Raw genomic sequence first — 19,936 nt, forward strand, 5'->3', positions numbered from 1 at the left:
TCTGTCTCTCTCTCACTGTCCACTCTGCCTGTCAAAAAAAAAAGGGGGGGGGGAGGATACACCTCCAAATCTTACAGGACACTATTTCTGCATGTGGTATGAAGACAGAGAACTGCATTTGTGCACCTGCACTTCCTGCTTTGCTTCTGCAATACACATGCATTCTTCATGTAAAATAAAAATAGTCAAAGCACCCAGAGCCCCGCAGATGATGGATGGATGGAGGAGGTAAAACCCGTGGATGTCTTCCGCTTGCCCTGGAAAAGGCCCACAGGCACCCCCACCCTGCCCTGGGGAGGGGTGAGTGGGGCAGAGGCCTCAGGGCTGTGTCTGAGAGAGTTCAGAAACTAGGGGAAACCTCTGCAGGCTGAGCCATAAAGCAAGCAAGCAAAAAAAAAAAAAAATGGATCCACACAGAGAAATGTCAAGTCACCTTAAAGAGGCAGGAGAGCTGCAGCCCAGACTCGCTGCTGCGATTGGAGCAATTGTGAGTTGCAGGAAGAGGAGAGGCGGTGTGTGGGTGGGGATGGGAGGGGGAGAGCCCCAGGAGCAGGGAAACGGGAACCCCATGCAGGCTGGGGACGCTCCCAGTGCGGAGGCGGGGAGGGGACGCTCTGGCGGAAACCATCCTGCTGCACCGGCCGACCTCTGGGAAGCACACACACTCCCGGTGAGCCTCCTGGGCTCAGCGGCTGGTTTGTTAAAAATCAACAACAAAATAAAACAAGGCCAAAACCTAGGGAGTCTTATCCCTTCCCTGCCCTTTTGTGATGGTTGAGAAAAACGAGACCCCTGTTCCTGGGTCCCAGAGAAAGGGGGATGAAGGCCATGCTGAGCTGCAGTGTTGTAGGGAGGGGTTGCAGGACCTGTCTTCAATGTCATGGGTGCTGTGACAGCCAGTGCAGGGGTGGGAGCACTGGAGAAGCGATGGCCATGAGGGAGGGGCTTAGTGGGGGAGGAGAAGGGTCTTGGGAGACCAAGGGTGGGGGGACAAGTCCCCCAGGAGATGCAAAGAACAGGAGGAGGTCAAGGGCAGCCATCTCTAGGAGTGTGGCCCCACCTGCTGTCCCCACTGCTTTGTTCCTGTCAAGCCTGCTCCTCTAGGACAGGCAGGAGCACTGAGCACTCACAGGCAGCTCTGAGCGGGTAGAGGGGGAGGATGGGGGGGGAGGACTGCTCGTTACACTAGGGAGAGGGGCGGGCAGGTGAGGCTGCAGCCCGGGCTGGGAGCAGGAGGCTCAGAGGAGGGCTCCTGTAGGAGCGGCTTCATACAAGATCCCGTCCTTAAAAAGAAAGGCAAAGACAAGCCAGGGAGGAGGCACAGGCAGGAGCAGCGGCCACTCACTCTTGGGTCCCCTCACACAGGGCAGGAATCAGGTGACTCCGAAAGGCCCAGCACGTCTGGGACACTGGTTCTGAACGCACCCCACAAGGAGGGAAGCGACACCCATTTCAGCCAGCATTGGGGTGGCAAGGTGCAGAGAGGCCCGCGGCCACACAGCTGGTGCACGGAGGGGCCAGGACCTGAATTTTCTGACTCCCAGCTGCAGAAGGCGCTGGCGGCAATGCCAAGAGTTTGCTTCTAGCCTTGGCAGGATGCCTAGTGCCCCCATCCCTTCCTTATGGCCCAACACCCTCTGCCCGTCTCTTCCTTCTCGCCCCAGGGGCTGCAGGACTCAGCCGCTTCGAAATCCAAGCAAGCCCTGGCCGCAGGTGCAACCCCTGCTGGTAACGCAGGGTTTCCTCCCCGGCGAGCAGGGACGGATTCTGGGACACCAGGGCCTCAGATGCCCGCTGCTTCTGCTTCTCCAGGGAAACACGGCCAGCAGGTGGGAGTTTGCTTCCTACACGCCCGGCCCTGGCATCCAATGTATCGGATGCTGTTTGGACTCTGTTACTGTTTTGTGCCTGCAGGTACCCCTTGTACTTTGTCCCCTGAGGACAACCTGCAAGCTGCAGGCACCACGTTGCTGTGTGCATGGAAAGCTATGAATGTCTGGGACCGTGCCTCTGCCCATTGACTGATAAATGCTCCAGCTCCCTTGGCCCTGGTGGAGCCACCTTGACCTGTGCTGTCCCTGCTAGAGCTTCCCCGTGGGAATGAGCCAGCGAGCGCCTCCAGGCTGGGTGGCTCACTCCTGATTGCTCCTGTTTTTCCTACGGAATACTTGCTAATAAGCCATTCCTTGATGAAACTGCTTCCGGACGAAGCCCCAGCTCAGAGCCTGAGACAGATCCCTGGACAAACCCAGGGGCTGGCTGAGGTGTGAGCACCAGGGCCAGCACACTGGGTGCCACCAGGCATCAGCACACCCCGCCACCCCTCCTTCTGCCCCCTGCCCGGACAGACTGTCTCTCAGGTGAGAATGAAATTCTTGACCTTGTCGGATGGAGTGCTTAGCAGCTGTGCCTCCCACACACCTCTCCCGACCTGTGAAGGCAGGACTCTCACCTCCACCAGGAAATGATCTCAGTGGTGAACGGCGGCTCCCCTCCCCGCCCCCACTCAGCCACAACCAGGTGCTTCCCAGAGTTCATGGCAAATGAAAAACTAACCTTATTTTGGTGCCAAAAAAAAAAAAAAAAAAAAAAACTTGGAAATCTATACATATGAGGGATTTTCAAAAAGTCTGTGGAAAATGCCTATTATTAGAGAAAAAACTAAACATAGATTTCACGGTTTTTTGCGGCAAAGTCAATGTATTTTTTTTTATTTTATTTTTATACGAACATTCTGGAAACTGGCAGAGAGGAGGTTTGGACTTGGCCAGCTGACCCCGGAAGACACAGAGAGATCCTGCCAACTCACCCACACCCTCCCAGGCCCCAAGCAAATGCACCTCCTAGCAGGTGGAATTTCAAGCTGGTCTTTGCTTGCTTCCCTCTCCCTGTCTTGGCCTTTGTCCCCTCTCCACTGCTTGGGGCTTGGTCCCCAGAATCAGAAGTGACGAGGCTGATGTCCTGTGGCAGGGACTCACATCTTCCAAGACAAGCTGGGGTATCTCCATGTGTTAAATCCTCAGATTGCACAGGGGTGGTTCCTGGGACTGAGCGTGAGCACAAGCCCGCCAGAGCTGTTTGCAGACGCTGGGCTCTTGTGTGCAATGGCGCTGTGGGTGAATCAGAGTGAGAGCTGGGGGAGGGAGTCTGCACCCCCTCTCCCCACACTCTGTGTCCCCCCCCCCCCTCCAACAGGCTGTCAGCTCTGCGGCTGCGGGCACCACCAGCCTGCAGCTTTGGTGCTCGGAGCTCAGGGGATAACTCAGGCACCGAGGTACTTCCTCCTCACAGGAGCTTCCCCTGCAGATTCTCAGCCGAGCCCCCTGAAATGTTTCTCCTCTCCTCTCACTGCCCTGTCCCCAGAAGACACAATTGCCTAACAACCCAGCAGCCAGCGTCTAGGAGGTTCCCGCTAGAGGCCAGGCACCCACATCAGCATTTTACACCTTTCCTCTCAGCCTCACAATCACTGCGGAAGGGGCTGAATAGTAATGTACCCATTTTCCAGATGAGGGGACTGAGGCCCAGAGAATTTACTAAAGGTCCTTGTGTTTAGGAGTAGCAGAGCCGGAACTCAAATGTGTCTTAGTTTATATCTTTGTACTTCTATTCATTTGCTTATTTTTATTATTATTTATTTTTTATTATTTATTATTTATTTATTATTATTTTAGAGACTTCCCCAAATGCCTGCAATGGCCAGGGCTGGCCCAGGGCAGGAGCCCGGAACTTAATCCAAGTCTCCCACTTGGGTGACAGGGACTGAACTCCTTGAGCTTCTGCCCAAGGTCAACATTAGCAGGAAGCTGGAATTGGGAGCCAGGGCTGGGGCCTCAATCCAGGCACTGCAATATGGGATTCCCAGCAATTTACCCACTCGGCCAAATGCCTGCTCCCACTTTGTGTCTTTAACCGCTCTGCGGTGCTGCCCTGTCACCATGAAAGGATCCTTGTTCTGGGCCGCAGATCGGAGTATTTGGCATTTTTCCTTCCCTTGTTCCACTAGGGCTTTGCCATGGGCATGTCTTGCCTTTGGCCTTGACCAGCGGGCAGAGGAAGGAAGTTAGCGTCCCCCACGCTGAGCCAAGGCCCTAGCCAAGCAGCACACGGCAGGCACGGAGGCCATGGTGCCGTGAGCCCTTGAGCCATAGGCTGCTGGTTACACCACAGCCGAGGCCTCTCGCTGGGCTCTAGTCTGACAGCATCACGGTGGCACAGGCCAGGGTCACCATCTCGGGGTGAGGTCAGCTGACCTGGTCACCACGATGCCTTGAGCACAATTGGTCCCTGGTGAAGTGCAGGTTGATGGTTAATTTCCCTCTGGGTGAGAGAAAGGGCAGAGTGACTACACCTGAGTACAGGGTTGAGAGGGGAGTCTTTGGGGAGTGATTAGGATTACAGGTTTTTCGGGTGGGGCCCCTGGGGCTGACTCCAGTGGCTTTACAAGCAGAGGGAGGGACGGGAGGAGACACGCACGCCCCTTGCCTCTCTTGTCCCTTGAGCTTGGACCAGAACCGGGAGCCAAGCGAACCTCTCTTCTCATCACTTAGCCAGCCTGGGGCACTGTGTGATTGGCCACAGAAGGCGAACGCATAGAGGCCCCATCGCTCACCGCCCCCTAGAGCAGCCCCCGTCCTCTCTGGGGCCTCTCCTAGGCTGAGCCCACAGGGCGATGCTCAGCACCACGCACGCTCCCGGCCTCTCCTTGCTGTGCTCGGCACCCGAGTCCTGTAGGTCCGGGACCAGCCCTCCCGCCTTCACCCCTGCAGCCCAGCGGGACAGTGGCGGCTTCCAGCTGCAGCTCAACTCCACGTGCCCTCGGTCCCTCCTGTCTTCCTTGCAGCCGTCGTCATCTTGAGTCCCAGCCTCTCGGCCACTCAGCCTGAGCTCCTCAATCCTCAATGCACATTGGCCACTGCCGCCTGCTGACTTTGCAGGGCCTCCGATCTGCACGATTCACACCACGAGCACAATGCAATCGAATTCACAAGGTCAAAGTCCACAAGGGCTGAGACACAGCTGACGAGGCCACAAAACCTGGCATTTGGTGGCTGTTGGATTATCTATGTACGAGTTCCAAATAAAGTTTTCTTTTTGCACAGTGGAGCCAACATCTTTTTATTTTTTCCCCCAACCCTTGGAACATTTCGGTAGCCCTTGCAGCGCTCAGGGGGCCCATGGAGAGAGAGAGACTCTGCTCAGGTGACAGATGGGAGCAATGTCCCCAAGAACCATGGCTAGAGATTGCCTGCTACTGCCTCAGGCCATCAGCTGTCTCTGTGGGCGGTCAAGAGGAAGAGCCCAAAGAGAAAAGGCACTCATGGTGAGTGCCTTTGTGCTTGGGATTCTGCCCTTCCCCAGCCACCACGATAAAGTTAAAAGCAAAGCTGTGGGCCCGCAATGGGACAAGGTAAGTAAAGCGGCCGCCTGCAGCGCTGGCATCCCATATCAGCACTGGTTCGAGTCCCTGCTGCTGCACTTCCAATCGAGCTCTCTGCTATGGCCTGAGAAAGAGTAGAAAACAGCCCATATCCTGGGGCCCCTGCACACACATGGGAGACCTGGAAGAAGCTCCTGACTCCTGGCTTCGGATCAGCCCAGCTCCGGCCGTTGTGGTCATCTGGGGAGTGAACCAGCAGATGGACGACCTCTCTCTCTCTGTCTCTTTCTCTATGTAACTCTGCCTTTCAAATAAATACATAAAATCTTTTTTAAAAAAGCAAAGCTGTCCTGGACGCATGCCGAGACTTTAACACAATGCACCACACGACGGCGACGGGACAAAGAGCGACTGCGACAAGTGGAATTGGCTGCCCGAGCTGGGCCCCGGGGCGGCCCTGGGAGGGCAAAGGCCACACCCGGGAGAAGATTCTCTGCTGAGCCCTGAGCCCTGGGTGTTTGAAGGCCCACAGGGTATTCAAACTCTACCTTGGCCCTGCACCCGGCTCTGCAGTGGCTAGAGCACGGTCCTCCTCTTGGCTGGACCCTAGAGCTCATCTCGCCAGCCCAGTGTGTCCCTTGGCAGGCTCATGGGGCGGTGGCCAACACGGCGGCCTCGCCCCACATGGTGTGGGACATCCACTCATGTGATTGGTCACCCACCTACCCCTCATGTCCCCATCAGAAGGACGTTTCGCAAGAAGGCTCCACTGAGCATGTCCCCCCTGCAAGTGGCACACCCCCTAGGGCCACCGGCCTCACTGGACTCCCCAGAACACTTTGTGATGACCCAAGAATAGCCTGGCCCAGGGGAGCTCTGTGGCTCCCTTTGTGTATGTGGTGGGAGCAGGTGCCGGGGGGCTAAGCCGGGTAAGGAGGCAGATGGTGCCAGCAGGAACCCAGCCAGGAACCGGGCTATGCGAGCGACAGCAACGCGAGATGGGAAGAACACAGCAAATTGTAGCTGTCAGGACTGTCACGCAGCAATGATGCTGGGCGGCTTGTGTTTGAAATGAATCTTGCGACAAGTTGCCTGTGTGGGCGACAGGGAAGCTGGGTCCCCTAGGGACAGGCTGTAGCTGTCCAGTGACTGAGACAGGTGTCACCCAGGAGAAATACATGAGACACACGGGAGGACTCTGAATGGGGGTGCGGAAGCCACGGTTGCTGGTAATGACCATCCTCATTCGCACCCCAGGCCCCAGCCCTAAATCCCTGGTGAGCAAGCGTTTCCTGAAGGTCGTCCTCGGGATGAGCCTCATCTTTGCCATCCCAGATCACCTGGGCCAGTCATCCTCAGAAGTCAGAGTTCAAGGGTGGGAAGACCGAACTCTGCCTCTAGCTTGCTGTGTGGCTTTGGGCAAACGACTTCACCTCTCTGGGTTGTGAAATCTGAAAGGAGGCCTCAGAGGTGAAATGCCTTTGCAAAGGGGTGGCCTGGAAGCCAGGTGAGCAGTGCTCGCTGAAGACGATGCTGTTGGGGGTCCCAAGAGGCTGGAATTGGGCACGCGTGGAAGTGATAATGACTGACTCGCCTGGACCACTCGTACGGGCCAGGTGAACACCAGACTCTTAGGAGCCCGGGGAACTCTCACAGTGATCAAACAAGGGCCGCCTGAATTCCTCGGCTCCCCTGGGGGTGTTGTGGGGCTGGCGCCATAGCCCCTTTGCTGAGATGAGAGAGGGTGCCGGCATTGAGGTAGGAAGCCTCAGTGGATGTGTGGATTTCCAATGCCAGGCCAGACGCTGGCTATCACCAGAAGGGCGGAGCTTGCCCCAGGCCACCAGGCCACAGGGCCTCTGGGGGGTGGGAGGAGGTGGGGGGGGTTCTTCCTGCCTGGAGCTGATACCCCCTTGGCTCCTTATTGTGCCGGGAAAGGCCTTGAGACAGAAATGCCCGCTGCTCGCGGAGTCTGCCCAACTCCTGTTTACCACTTAGCTGCAGCCAAATGGAGTAAGTGCAGTATTGATTAATTGCAATTTTTTGGACTACATATTCACTCTGATGTTTTGTCGTTAATGCATTAAGAAGCTGAACAAGCAATGAGACCAAATGGACTTGAAAATGCTGCAGAATTTCCATCCAGTGTAGTCTGATTTATAGCCATTACCTCTTGGCAGAAGATGGCTCTGTTACAGCCCACACCTTGGCTGAAACTTGAGAGCTCTTTGTTCTGGGCCTTATATATTTATTTATTTCCTCAGACAGCAGGGGCACTAGGGCTCTGGGCCAGGGGCGGGCCCTGCGTGGTGGTAGCAGGTGGGCGTGTGTCAAGAGGGCCGAGGGTGGGACTGCTGACCCTGACCTGGGAATGCAGGGACGTGGGGACCTCGCTTCTCGTGTACCCCAGCAGAAAGCTCCAGAGGGAAGCAGGGACATGGATGTGCAAGCCCAGAGACGTCAACCGCCCCTTGCATGGCGCCAGCGGCTGCGTTGTCCTGGCCATCTGACGGCTCTGTCCTCAGCTCGCCGAGGGAAAACCTGGCCAGACGTTTCTCCGTTTCTGGGGCCTCACTGTCTTCCTTTGCCACACTGAGTCAAACAACATCTGAGAGCCTTGGAGGTCCAGAGTTTATGACTCTTTCCTTGTCCCTTCTTCTCTACTCTCCTCCTCCTCCTCCCCCAACCCCCACCTCTGCCTCTTTCTCTTTCTCCTCTTCCCCCGACCCCTCCACTCTAAAGCAATTTTGTTCTTGCTGTGTCTTGCCAGAAGCTCTCTCTAGATCACTGACAGGCATACAAATTCCCCGAAACAGCAGCAAGCCCTCTGCGCACATCGATTCTGCGGAACTCACAGGCCAACTAGGACCACCCTGGGAGAGGCATCCTGAACAGAGCTGACAATGTCCGAACATCAGCTACGCTCTTCCAGGCTCTGATGCAGGCTGGGGTGGGTCAGAGGTGTTGTCACAGAACAGACCGCTCCAGGGTGGAGAACTATCTCCCTTTGGCAGTTTCTCATCTGCTATTCCCCGTCCCCGGGGCCTTCACGGTCCTGGTGATGGTGACAGCAGCGCCCCCTGAGGATGGCTCCTGCATCCCACAGTCCCTTAGAGGCTTGTCCTCCTCTGAAGAGGCAGGTCTCCCTTGGACAGCCCAGCACTGAGACCTGAGGCGGGGCACAAGCTCCCAGGCTGGGCCATTCGTGGGTCAGGGTTGTCTATGGGGACTTGCAGGGTGCCAGGCACTTCCTGGTGTGTGGGGTCCACGGATGGCATCCAGAGAAAGCTGAGGGGCAGCTCCAGCTTCAAGAGGCTCCGTGTCTAGCAGGAGAGGTGGGCAAGGGGGACAGAACTAGGTGCAGAGCGGTGGCAGCTGACCCCAGGAAGCCGAGGGGACCCAGGGCAGCAGGTCGGGGTGGGATGAACAGGATACAGTCAGCTAGGAAGGGACTGGGGATCCAGCAGGAAGCTGATCTCAGAGGCCTGAGAGATGGCACTGGGTGGAAGAACAGGAAGTGAGACAGGCAGAAGCCCGGATGTGCATCCGCAGGTAAGAGACAGAGTCCAAGGCTTTGTGCAAGGGCCACGCCTTACGGTACCCAGGCTGCACTGCGGGACCAGAGAGGGTGCAACAGGCTCCTACTCCATGCTGTACATTAGGTTAGGGATTTTCAAAGATGACATCCGCCCAGCTCTCCAAACACAGGAAGCTGCGCAGTGTCCTGGCTGGGGGCAGAACTCACACCTTGCCTCGGGTCCAAGTCCTAGCCCACCGCTTACTGGACCATGTGGGTGTGGCTGAGGCGCCTCAGCTGCAGTGTGGTGGTGTGGGGTCCACATGGCACACACAAAGCGCCTGGGCCACCAGCTTGGGACAAGCGCCCCCTCCCACCTTCAGACCCAGCCTGCAAATGAAGAGAGTCCCGTGTGCACGGGCACTGTCAGGATTTGAATCCCAGCCCTTCTGACTCCAAAACCCCAGCTCGTTCCTCGAGGCCACATCATCTCCCTGAAGGGCCCGAACGTCCAGGTAGGGATCCTGTGGGAGACGCAGACACCTGGGTCTCAGAGGGTGCAGGTGGCGGGGAGCGGGGTGGGAGGACTGCAGGTGCAGCATGCTGACCTCAGGCCTGAGCGTTTGCAACTACAAGGGAATCTTGGACCAGAGGCTACCCAGCACACACACACACTGACACACACACTGACACACACACACAAATGCCCTCTGAGCCCATGTGCCCCTCCAGCCTTTCTGAAATGGGGCATAGCAGGTGCATCAGGGAGCCAGAAGTCACCCCGTGGAGAGAGCCATCTCCATTGTCCTCGTCACCTCTCAGGAGGTCAGAGGCGCCTCCCACCTCCTCTCCTAGGGCCTCACACAGCTCTTCCAAGTGCCCCAATGTGAGCAGAGCATCACAGCTACCTAGAAGGCTCAAGGGGGTCTCAGGAGCCCAGGCCCTGCTGCCTGGCAGATCAGACCAACCACAGGGGTGTCAGGAGGCAGAAAGGGAATGCTGGCCACCTCCAACCCAGCCCCCCTTTCTTGCCAGCACACCCACACCCCAGCTGCCATGGGAGTGGCTGCTAAGAAGGCTTTCCTGCCAACGGCCTCAGAAGCTTTGTCTTGAGCCCAGGCTAACTCACCTGCTGAGATCAGAATCCTGGTTCTGTTCCATCCCCTGCCCCACCCTTCTGCCGCCAGCACTCCCTCCACAAACACCTGCCCAAGAACTCCTGGCTCAAGCTCACTTTGGGGGAGTCCCGCCATGCCCATGAACACTGCTGCTCCCACCCAGCTCGGCACCCTCCAGGCTGCTCTGCATCAACTCGGGATGCTGTAGCCAAGCCCTCCTCCTCCGGATGCACTGTGCCTCTTCTTCCGGGCTGGGCCATGGCTCACACAGGTGCCTCTCCCTGGAGTGCCCTCCCCAACTTCTCAGCGGCTGAAAAAGTCCAACTTGAATGCACCTGCTTGCAGGCACTTCCGTTTGGGCTCCTCAGCCCTCCCCCTCCTCCCCTCCCCTTCCCCCTTTTCCTTCCCTCTCCCCCTCCCCCTGCCCCTCCTCACTCTGGATCATCCCTTGGCGGTAGGGAGGGGAAGCTATCACTTGTTTGGGAGTGGTCCTCAGAGCCCCCTGCCCCTACCCAAATACCCAGCATCCTCCTGTGCTCAGTCTGTTCTGGCTGACATGGAGAAGTCACCTGCTCTGGGTGCACCCAAAGTCATTCTGTGTCCACCTTGCATGGGCCTGTCTAGCCTGTGCCCGTCCGATCTGTCTCGTTGGCACCTGGGCCTTCTCCTTAGAGTTTATCCTGTTCCATATCCACCTGCTGCACCCTCGGAGGAGACCCAGAGGGAATCGAGGTGCAGCCTGGGGTCGGCGTGCGTCGGGGTGGGGAGGGGAGGGTTAGGAAGGGCACACTTATTCTTGTGCACCTTTTGCCTATTGTATCATATTGGGGTTGGGCAGGAGACAGAATGCAACCCCAGGTAATGCCAAAAATATGTCTTTAAAGAGGGGCCACTTGCAGAGGCTAGGCAGGGGTAAGGGGACATAAAAGGGAGTTGAGGCATTGAGTCTGGTACCACCCAGGGGACCTACTCCACACTCAACAATACTGGCTTCCTGTTAATGAAGGTGCAATGGGTGGCAGCTTGGACATTAGAGACCCTATACTGCTTCCAGAACACAAGGGAAGGGAGTCACCAAGGCCTGGCTGAGGGCACCAGGGGAGCTTTTCTCTCCCCAGAGCAATAGACACTGCAAGACACAGTAAAGCAATGTGCCTGCCACTCTTCCAGAACATCCGAGCCCACCGAGTCCAGCCCATCAAAGACGACTCAGTGAGAGGACTTAGAGAGACAGGACCTGACTCTGTGGCATGCGGCTAACTCTGCATGCGCATGGAAGACTCTGGAAGAGAGAACACCCTTATGGCTGGTGGGAGTGTGCACTAGCTTGCAAGGCAAATTATCTGCAAGGCTCTCCTGCAGGAGCTTTTGGGGAGTGAGCCAGCGAGGGAAGCTCTGTCTCCCTGCACCACCAGCCCTTCTTGGTTGCTCTGCCTTTCAAGTCGATGAAAATAAATTTGAAAAGATTTAAAGGAGAACACAGGAGCAAGGACAAGAGGATGGAGCTCCACGTGGGACGATGTGTTTCTTCTCACCCACGCCTTTCTCCGGGGCAATACAGATGGACATGAAGACACAGCAGTAAGGGGCAGGTGCTCTTGCCCCCCCAACCCCCCATATCAGTATCTGCCTTCTCCCAAGATGTCCTAACGGATTGCCTCTGTGTCGGGAAAAATAATCTGACAGTCCTGTGCCATCACACTTGAGAATACTGCTCTTCTGGGGCCTCGTTTGGTCAGCTGTCCAAGGGGGTAGCAATAGCAATAATAACCATTTTGTCGAGTGGTTGTTATTTAGTGAGTTACGGTACGCGGAGAGCTTAAAACACTGTTCTGTGTGGAATAAGCAATCAGCGCTCTTAGGATTAAGTGGCTGATGTTGTTGATCATTAAAATTGCCTCTTTCTGGAGACCAGTATTGAGGTACAACAGATTAATCAAAGTGCCCGGTTTGAGTCCAGGTGACTCCACACGTCCTGCTGATGTGACTGGGATGCACCGGGTGATGGTCCAGTCACCCACGTGGGAGACCCGGATGGAGCTTCCTGCTCCTGGCTTCAACCTGGCGCAGCCTTGCCTGTTGCAGGCAACTGGGGAAGCGAACCAACAAATGGCAGATCTCTCTATCCCCACCCCTAATCCTCCACTCTGCCTTTCAAATAAATCAATCTTTTAAAAAACCTGTCTCTTCTTATTTTGAATTTGTGCGTTACGGTTTTCTTTTTTAAAAACAGCTTTGCGTGGTCAGACAAAATGTCCTGCTTGGAACAAGTGGAAGCCTGAACCCTTTCTCCTGACCAGTGAGGGCGAGACCTCTCCTGGATAGACCCTAGAACAGGTCTCTTATGGCGAGGTTGCCCTTGGGCTGCGGCTTCCAAGGGGAGCGTGAGTGCGTGGGGGCTGCATGTGGGACAGCACTGGAGGAGGAGGGGTGCCCCTCATCCTGGGGTCCCTGGGGCTGTGGGCTGTGCCCAGTCAGCATATTCTGCTTCCTTCCTGGCGAGGCGCAAGGCTGCAGGGTGGGTGGGGCTGCTCTCTGTGAATCAGGAGGTTTAGCTATGTTTATTGATTTAGTAATTCACACGCACTTCTCCGGATAGATGATCTTCCCGGAGACTCCGGCGGCAGCAGCCGGCTGCTAATGCGATGCCATGTGGGGGCTGCGGGGCTGCGGGGCTGCAGGGCGTGGGGGGCAGGGGAGCCGCAGAGGCAGCAGCCACAGCAGCAGCAGCAGCAGCCGTGGCGTAGGCAGGGTAGGGGGAAGGGAAAGGCTAGGAGGCCAAGGGGGAGGAGGGCGCTAGCTACAGACCCCCAGCCTGGGGCAGAAGGGCAGGGAGCAGGGATGAACCTTGTTCCCCCAGCCGCCCTGCCTGAAGCTGCCCTCAGATGCCAGACAGACACTGCCTCATCCAAGGTGACTCCAGTCCTCAGGGGCAGGTGCATCTAATCCCAAACCCCAAGAAAGCTGCCTCCCCTCCCCCCACCATGCGGATCCCCAAAGTATACCCTAGAGACTGGCCCTGAGCTCGGGCACACGCACCCCGGCCTCAGGGTCGGCTCCTCCCGCCCCAGGGCTCAACTTCCTCCTGGCTGCTGGCCCCTCCTCCAAGACTGTTCAGTGCTTTCCCTTTCATATCCTGGTCTCTTTCCCTTTTAGACTCAGGAGCTTGGGAGATGAGGGATTTTATGCCACAAGGCAGGAGCCCGTGCTCACCTATGTGGCCCCAGAATGGACTGTCTCATCAACCTCAACTCGCTCCCTGGGATCGGTCTCTCTCTCTCTCTTTTTCCCCCCATCAGCAGGCCTAGCACTTCCTGGTCCTGGGTTCCTCCCATTAGCGGAAAAAAGCTCTAAACCCACCACGTGGGCATTAAAGCTCCCGGCAAAGCAGGGCCAGAAGAGGACAAAGATCACAGCGTCAAACCACGGAGAGCTCAGCAGGGCTGCGTTTCAGACACCAGGAGCCAGGGCCAGGATGCAGAGAGAGAGAGAGAAAGAGAGAGAGAGAGAGCGAGCAAGGGCTGGAATCCAAGTGTCTGGGTGTCCAAGTGTCTGCGTTCCTTCCAGTCATGAAGGCACCCAAAGACAGACGGGGTGACCGCAGGGTACACGCCCCACCCCCATCGTGCTTGGTATCAGGAATTCAAGGAAGAATCGGTGTTTAGATGGCTCTGTCCCAGGCTCTCTGTCTTGGAGAAGATGTGAGTCTGTCCAGCCGTCTGTCCACCCACCCATCTCTTCCCTCACTCAGTCCTTGCTTGTCAATCATCTGTCAGTTACCACTGGTGTAGACAGACAGACATCATCACAAGGGTCTCAGGTGCAGCTCGCACATAGCAGCCTCTTCCCCTGCAGCCTCCATCCCGTCCCGGCTGGCTGTCACCGTCGCCTCCACTCCCGGCCCCCATTGCTAGATCAGGTAGGGTCTCAGGAGGACACGGACACTACCAGGTATTTGAACACAGAGATTTCAACACAAAGGATTGTACATTGAGACATCAAAAAGGTAGGAAGAGAAATCCTGGCTAGAACAGAGGCGGCAGCCACAGAAGGCAGTCGCCACCCTGGATGGGGGCGCTCAGGGAAGCTCCCAAGAAGGGGCCTGCAAAGCTGGGACCGCGATAACGAGGGGAGTCGGTGGGGAGACAGCCAGCTGGTGCTGGTGTCTCTGAGCTCCCCGGCGCCCTGGGGCTGACATAGACCTCTGAGGAAGGTGATGTGTGTGCAGCATCTCTGGCCAGGGAGTGAGCAACTCGGCTTAGTACCGCCAAATGTAGAATGGACCGGCCGTGGTCGTCCCTGCTCCCCAGCGCCCCCTGGTGGAGAGGCTAGTAGAGACCAGAGCACAGCCAGGTGCAGCTGGGGCCCAGAGACACAGCACCCCTGAGGGTCCTTGTTCTTACAGCACCACACAGGGGTCTGTGACAGCGGGCAGAGCCCCTTTACATGGCTCTCGTCTTCTGGATCTCCGGTGAGGACACAGACTCGAGTCGTTGCAGACGGGCTTGAGGAGAGACCCAGAAGACAACTGCCACGGGGTGGGGGAAGGGGTGTGGCGTTATCCTGGCTCTCAGGGACAGAGGCTGTGTCACTGGCACGAGCTTGTCACAAAACAAACGGCTTCTGCAGAGAGCACATCCTTCCAGGCAAACTGTTCTACCAATCAGCCCAGCTCACCGGAACCCTAGTGGAGGCCACGGCTCAGGGCCACGGTGGGCACCGCCCTGGCAGGCAGGCAGGCAAAAGCCATCCCTCTCCCTCCAGAGCTGACAGATGGGGTTGGTTGAGCTCCTGGCCTTTACTGGGTGAGCTGATCCTGGCCCAGGAAGACGGGGAGCCTGCTGAGTGAGCTTCTAGGGGCTTGGGAGCTCCAGCCTGCCCCACCCACCTAGACCGAACCCGACTCTAGGGCAGGGCTGGTGGGCCCTGGGCCCGGCCACAGGCTGGGAACCCAAGGGCTCGGCCAGGCTGAGTCCCGTAACGGGGCTGCTAATTACTCTGATTGCAACTGAGGGTTGAGCTTTCTGGAACTGCACGGCTCTGACGGAGGAGGAAATACCAGTGAAACATTTCTGATGAATAATGCAGAGAGATGAGATGGGAAATGAGAAAGTTCGCCTTCCACTGAAGTGGAATGAGAGGGGAGGGGAGAAGGAAGAGAGTAAGAGCAGCAAAGCCCAGCCTTGCAGTCTCCGCATTTGATCCGTTCCTGGGGTTGGTGCCATGTTGGATTTTGTCACCGCCACCTTCGCTGTCAAGCCTTTCTCCCACAAGTGTTAATCTGGCACCTCCCAAAGCGAAGCTGATGCCAGGTGCAGAGGCTCCGCAGTTAAGACAATGGACTCGGACTTGCTCTGTGGTGGTGTCGGGAGAGCAGGGATTCAGCAGAGTGAACGATCTCGCAGCTGATGGTCTCTGCTCAGAGATGCTCGCCATGGCCCCCAGGCCTCCACTGGGATGAGAGCCCTCTGGGAATGTAGAGCCCAGGCAATGGGAGACAGGAAATGTGTTACTGAGGCAGGGGGTGGTGGTGCAGAGTCTGGGACAGTGCAGGAACCCAGAGGGACAAGGAGAGGAGGTGATGCCGTCAGAAGGCAGGTCCTAGGACCGTCTCGGGAGGACCAGCAGCCAAGATAGGAGCTGCCGGGGGAGGGCTGGACCATGGATGTCTACAGGGCGGAAGACACCATGGAACTCCAGCCTTTATGCAGGGAAAGTCAAAACCATGAGACGAGGGAGGGCAAAGACAACCCCTTCTCTCCTCCTCCTGCCTGGCTGACATCTGGAAGTGCTTCCCCCAGGCTCAGACTCTGCACGAGTCAGACAGAGAGCAAGGCAGTCTGGGAAAGCGAGGTAATTGGATCGCGGAGCAGGCTGGGGAAGGGTGGAGTGATGAGCTGAGAGCGGGCAGGCCAGGAGGAACCAACGCTCGTGGTCTGGAGGGAAAAACCAGAGGGCTGCTAAGCTGCACAACCAGGGGAGGCCTCCTCCAGGCAGCTGAGTTGAGACGTAAGGAATGACAAGGAGCTGTCAGGGTAGGAGGAGGAGGGTGGACAGCAGGGGAAGGCCTTTCTGGGCATGTGCAAAGGCCCTGAGGCCAGCTATAACACAGCTGTGAAGCGGGGAGATAGGGTTGGGTCCAGGAGGCATTAAGGAGCAATTCAGAGAAGGAAAATCACGTCTGGTTGTCTGTGATAGAAGAGAGGTTTTGAAAAGATTTTTTAAAAGATACATACAATGTTTATTTGGACAAAGCAAAACCTTCCCAAATGGTTCAGGAATATGTACACAAAATTCTTCTGTGAATGGGCTACTGGTGTGGATTCAGACCAGGCCCCTTGCAAGAGACAAACTACACTGTGACGGAATCTGCAGGGAAATACTGCAGGCAGCGGATGGATTTTTCTGGAGTGGTATACTCCAGGTGCCCTGGATGACCAGCAAGAGAAATGAGCAACAATTCTCGACTCCATAGTCTCACTTTTGCCACCCACATGACTGGCTCACATCCCAGGGGATCCCACCAGACTTATCTAAATGTCTTAAAAATGTGACTTGTTTTATATGCATTTTTTTTTTGACAGGCAGAGCTAGACAGTGAGAGAGAGAGACAGAGAGAAAGGTCTTCCTTCCGTTGGTTCACCCCCCAAATGGCTGCTAAGAAAGGAGCTGCGCTGATCCGAAGCCAGGAGCCAGGTGCTCCTCCTGGTCTCCCATGCGAGTGCAGGCCCCAAGCACTTGGGCCACCCTCCACTGCCCTCTTGGGCCACAGCAGAGAGCTGGACTGGAAGAGGAGCAACTGGGACAGAATCCAGCGCCCATAAGGGATGCCGGCGCCACAGGCGGACGATTAACCTAGTAAGCCATGGCACCGGCCTGTTTTATATGCATTTAAAACAACACTTGCATGCATGGTTAACCTTATTGTGTGCTTCCTGTGAATACATTTTAATCTATCTTAAATTGTAATCAGATGGAATTTTTAGGAATAGATTGTTCCATGAACTGTACATATTCCCAATGTCATGAAAACATAAATGCACAAATATTTTTATGAGTAGTAATTCAGCAAATAAATGTTTTAGGTTTCTTATTCAAATACATTTTAACTGTGTAACCAAAATCATGTTAAGTGATATGGATGTTTAAAAAATACTCGAAGTTTTTATTTCTAGCCATGGTGGAATAACTGGGAGCTGATTTCTCACTGATAAGCAGAAAGCTTACAAGACAAACATTTTCAGACTTGGAGCAACTCTGATTCACAAAAGGAAGGAACAAAATGAGCCTGCTGTCCTGACTTTCTGTCTGGAGACACTTTCTTCAAGGCAGGTTTGATCCCAAACAGGGCACACCTCATTCTGAGTGAAATTACAGCTCAGAAAAGCAGGAAAGGGGCAGAGTTCCAGAGGGAGAGACGCTGTGTAAAGAAATCGCTCCGTACAGTTACACAAGGAGCTCCAAATCTGTTGATGAATACTAAACCACATAAGCACAGAGCAAAGATCCACAAATAGAGACAAGACCAACCAGGGAGCTGGACCGTTCCCAGGGCACATGGCTGAGAGACAGTCAAATCCTGGCAGGCAGGTAAGAGAGGTCTGTGCCTCTCGTGCCTTCCGTGGAGACCCCACGTGAGTCACCTCTTGGTAGCAGGCAGGATTAACCTTAGAATTAAAGTGACCGGGAGCCACCCCAAGAAAATTTAAAAGCTTACAAACAAACCTCAGAATGATACAACCAATCTGCAGCTATGCATTAAAAAACGCCCAACACCCTGTAAAAGCAAATAGAATCCCACACTCAGCAATGCCAAATTCACCATGTGTAGCACACACTCAGAACTTACTAGACATAAGGAGACACAGGAAAATGTGACCCAGAATCCAGAAAAAATTCAAAATGCAGAAGCAGGCATGCAAAAACCAAGACTGTGGAATTAGACAAGATTTTGAAAACACTATAATACACACTCTCAGGCACTCAAAGAGGGCAGAAATGCCATAATAACTGAAATGGAAGATATAAAAAATATACTTCTAGGGATTAGTAGCAGATTAGACACTGAAGAAAAAATATTCACAATGACAGAAACTATCCAAAGCAAAGCACAGATACGGGGAAACGCTTTAATAAAAGACTAGAGTGACTTATGGGACAAAATCAAGCAATCTAACATATACATATAGGAATCCTTGGAAGAGAATGAACAGACAGAAAAGATATTTGAATAAGCAGCCAAAATTCTCCAAATTTGATAAAAATGATAAACCCATCAATGTAAAAATATCCAATTAATTCCAAGCAGGATTAACACAAGGAACACCACATCAAGACACGTTATGGTCAAAATTTTGAAAACCCATGATTAGAAGAAAATCTTGAAAATGTGTCAATTAGCTATTTGTTATTGTACTAAAACACTTGAGGCAACCTAATGCTAAAGAAAATAGGTTTATTTAGCTCAGAGTTCTGGGAGTTCCCATTACAAAGTACATGATGGAAGCACTGCCATCACTCCCAGGACCAATCCTTTAGCACATGACTCTTTGAGGTCCATCAACACCGGAACCACTGTAACAGCCGGAAGAAATTGCAGACAATCCCTAGAGAGGAATAAACCTACGAATTTCACAGACCTCTGTTCTGAAACTATGCAAATCGAAAGACAATGGAACGGCATGGTTAAATAAAAGGGGGAAAACCCATCAACCTAGAATTCTATACCCCTCTTCCAAATCTTTCAAAAATGAAAGCAAAATAAAGAGTTTCTCTGAGAGGACAAAAAGAAGAAAATTTGTCACCAGTAAATTTGCATCACAAATGTATGTGTGTGGCACAGTGGGTTAAGCCACTGCTCACAATGCCAGCTTACCACATTGGGGTGCCGTATCAGAGTCCTGGCTACTCCCTGCCTGTTTCATCTTCCTGCTAACGTACCTAGGAAGGCAGTGGGCACATGATGGTCCAAGTGGTTGCATCTCTGCCACCCATGTGGGAGACCCAGCTATAGTTCCTGGCTCCTGGCTTTCACTTGGCCCAGCACTAGCTGTTGGCTGTTACAGCCGTTTGGGCAGTGAAACAACAGATGGTGTGTGGGGGTATGTGTGTCCCCTCTGACACTCCTCTGCCTTTCAAATAACTAAATATTTTTTTAAAGTATGTTAGGAATAGCTCTCTGAGTGGAGAAAAAAATGATATGAGACAGGAATCCAGGTCTAGCTAAAGGAATGCAGAGTGTTGGAAATACTAAAGATGTGAGTAATCAGGAAGTATCATTTCTCTCATTTTAGTTTTTATTTTCTTTACTTTATACCATAAAGTACAATGCTAATAATATATTGTGTGATTTCTACCATACATGGAAGCAAGATGTATGACAAAAGAGAGATGGGAGAAAGAGAGCTGTGTGGTAAGTTTCTTACTCTATATATGAAGGGATTTAATAATATTTTAAAAATAATGTGGCCGGCGCCTTGACGTAGTAGGTTAATCCTCTGCCTGTGGCACCGGAATCCCATATGGGCACTGGTTAGAGTCCTGGCTGCTCCTCTTCCAAACCAGCTCTCTGCTGTGGCCTGGGAAAGTAGTAGAAGATGGCCCAAGTCCTTAGGCCCTTGCACCTGCATGGGAGACTGGGAAGAAACACCTGGCTCCTGGCTCTGAATCGGCACGGTTGCAGCCGTAGTGGCCATTTGGAGGGTGAACCAATGGAAGGACGATCTCTCTCTCTCTGTCTCTCTCTCATTGTCTGTAACTCTATCTCTTAAATAAATAAGTAAAATCTTTTAAAAAATAAAAAAATGGAATAAGCAAAATGTATATTTTATGAACTTGAACAAACAAAAATAGGCATAATCAATAAACCAATATTAATAGGACAACAGACCCTCTAACAAAATACTCGGTTCAAGAGAAGTT

This window comes from Lepus europaeus, chromosome 9 (assembly GCF_033115175.1).
Source record: "Lepus europaeus isolate LE1 chromosome 9, mLepTim1.pri, whole genome shotgun sequence".
In the NCBI taxonomy this organism is placed as follows: domain Eukaryota; kingdom Metazoa; phylum Chordata; class Mammalia; order Lagomorpha; family Leporidae; genus Lepus; species Lepus europaeus.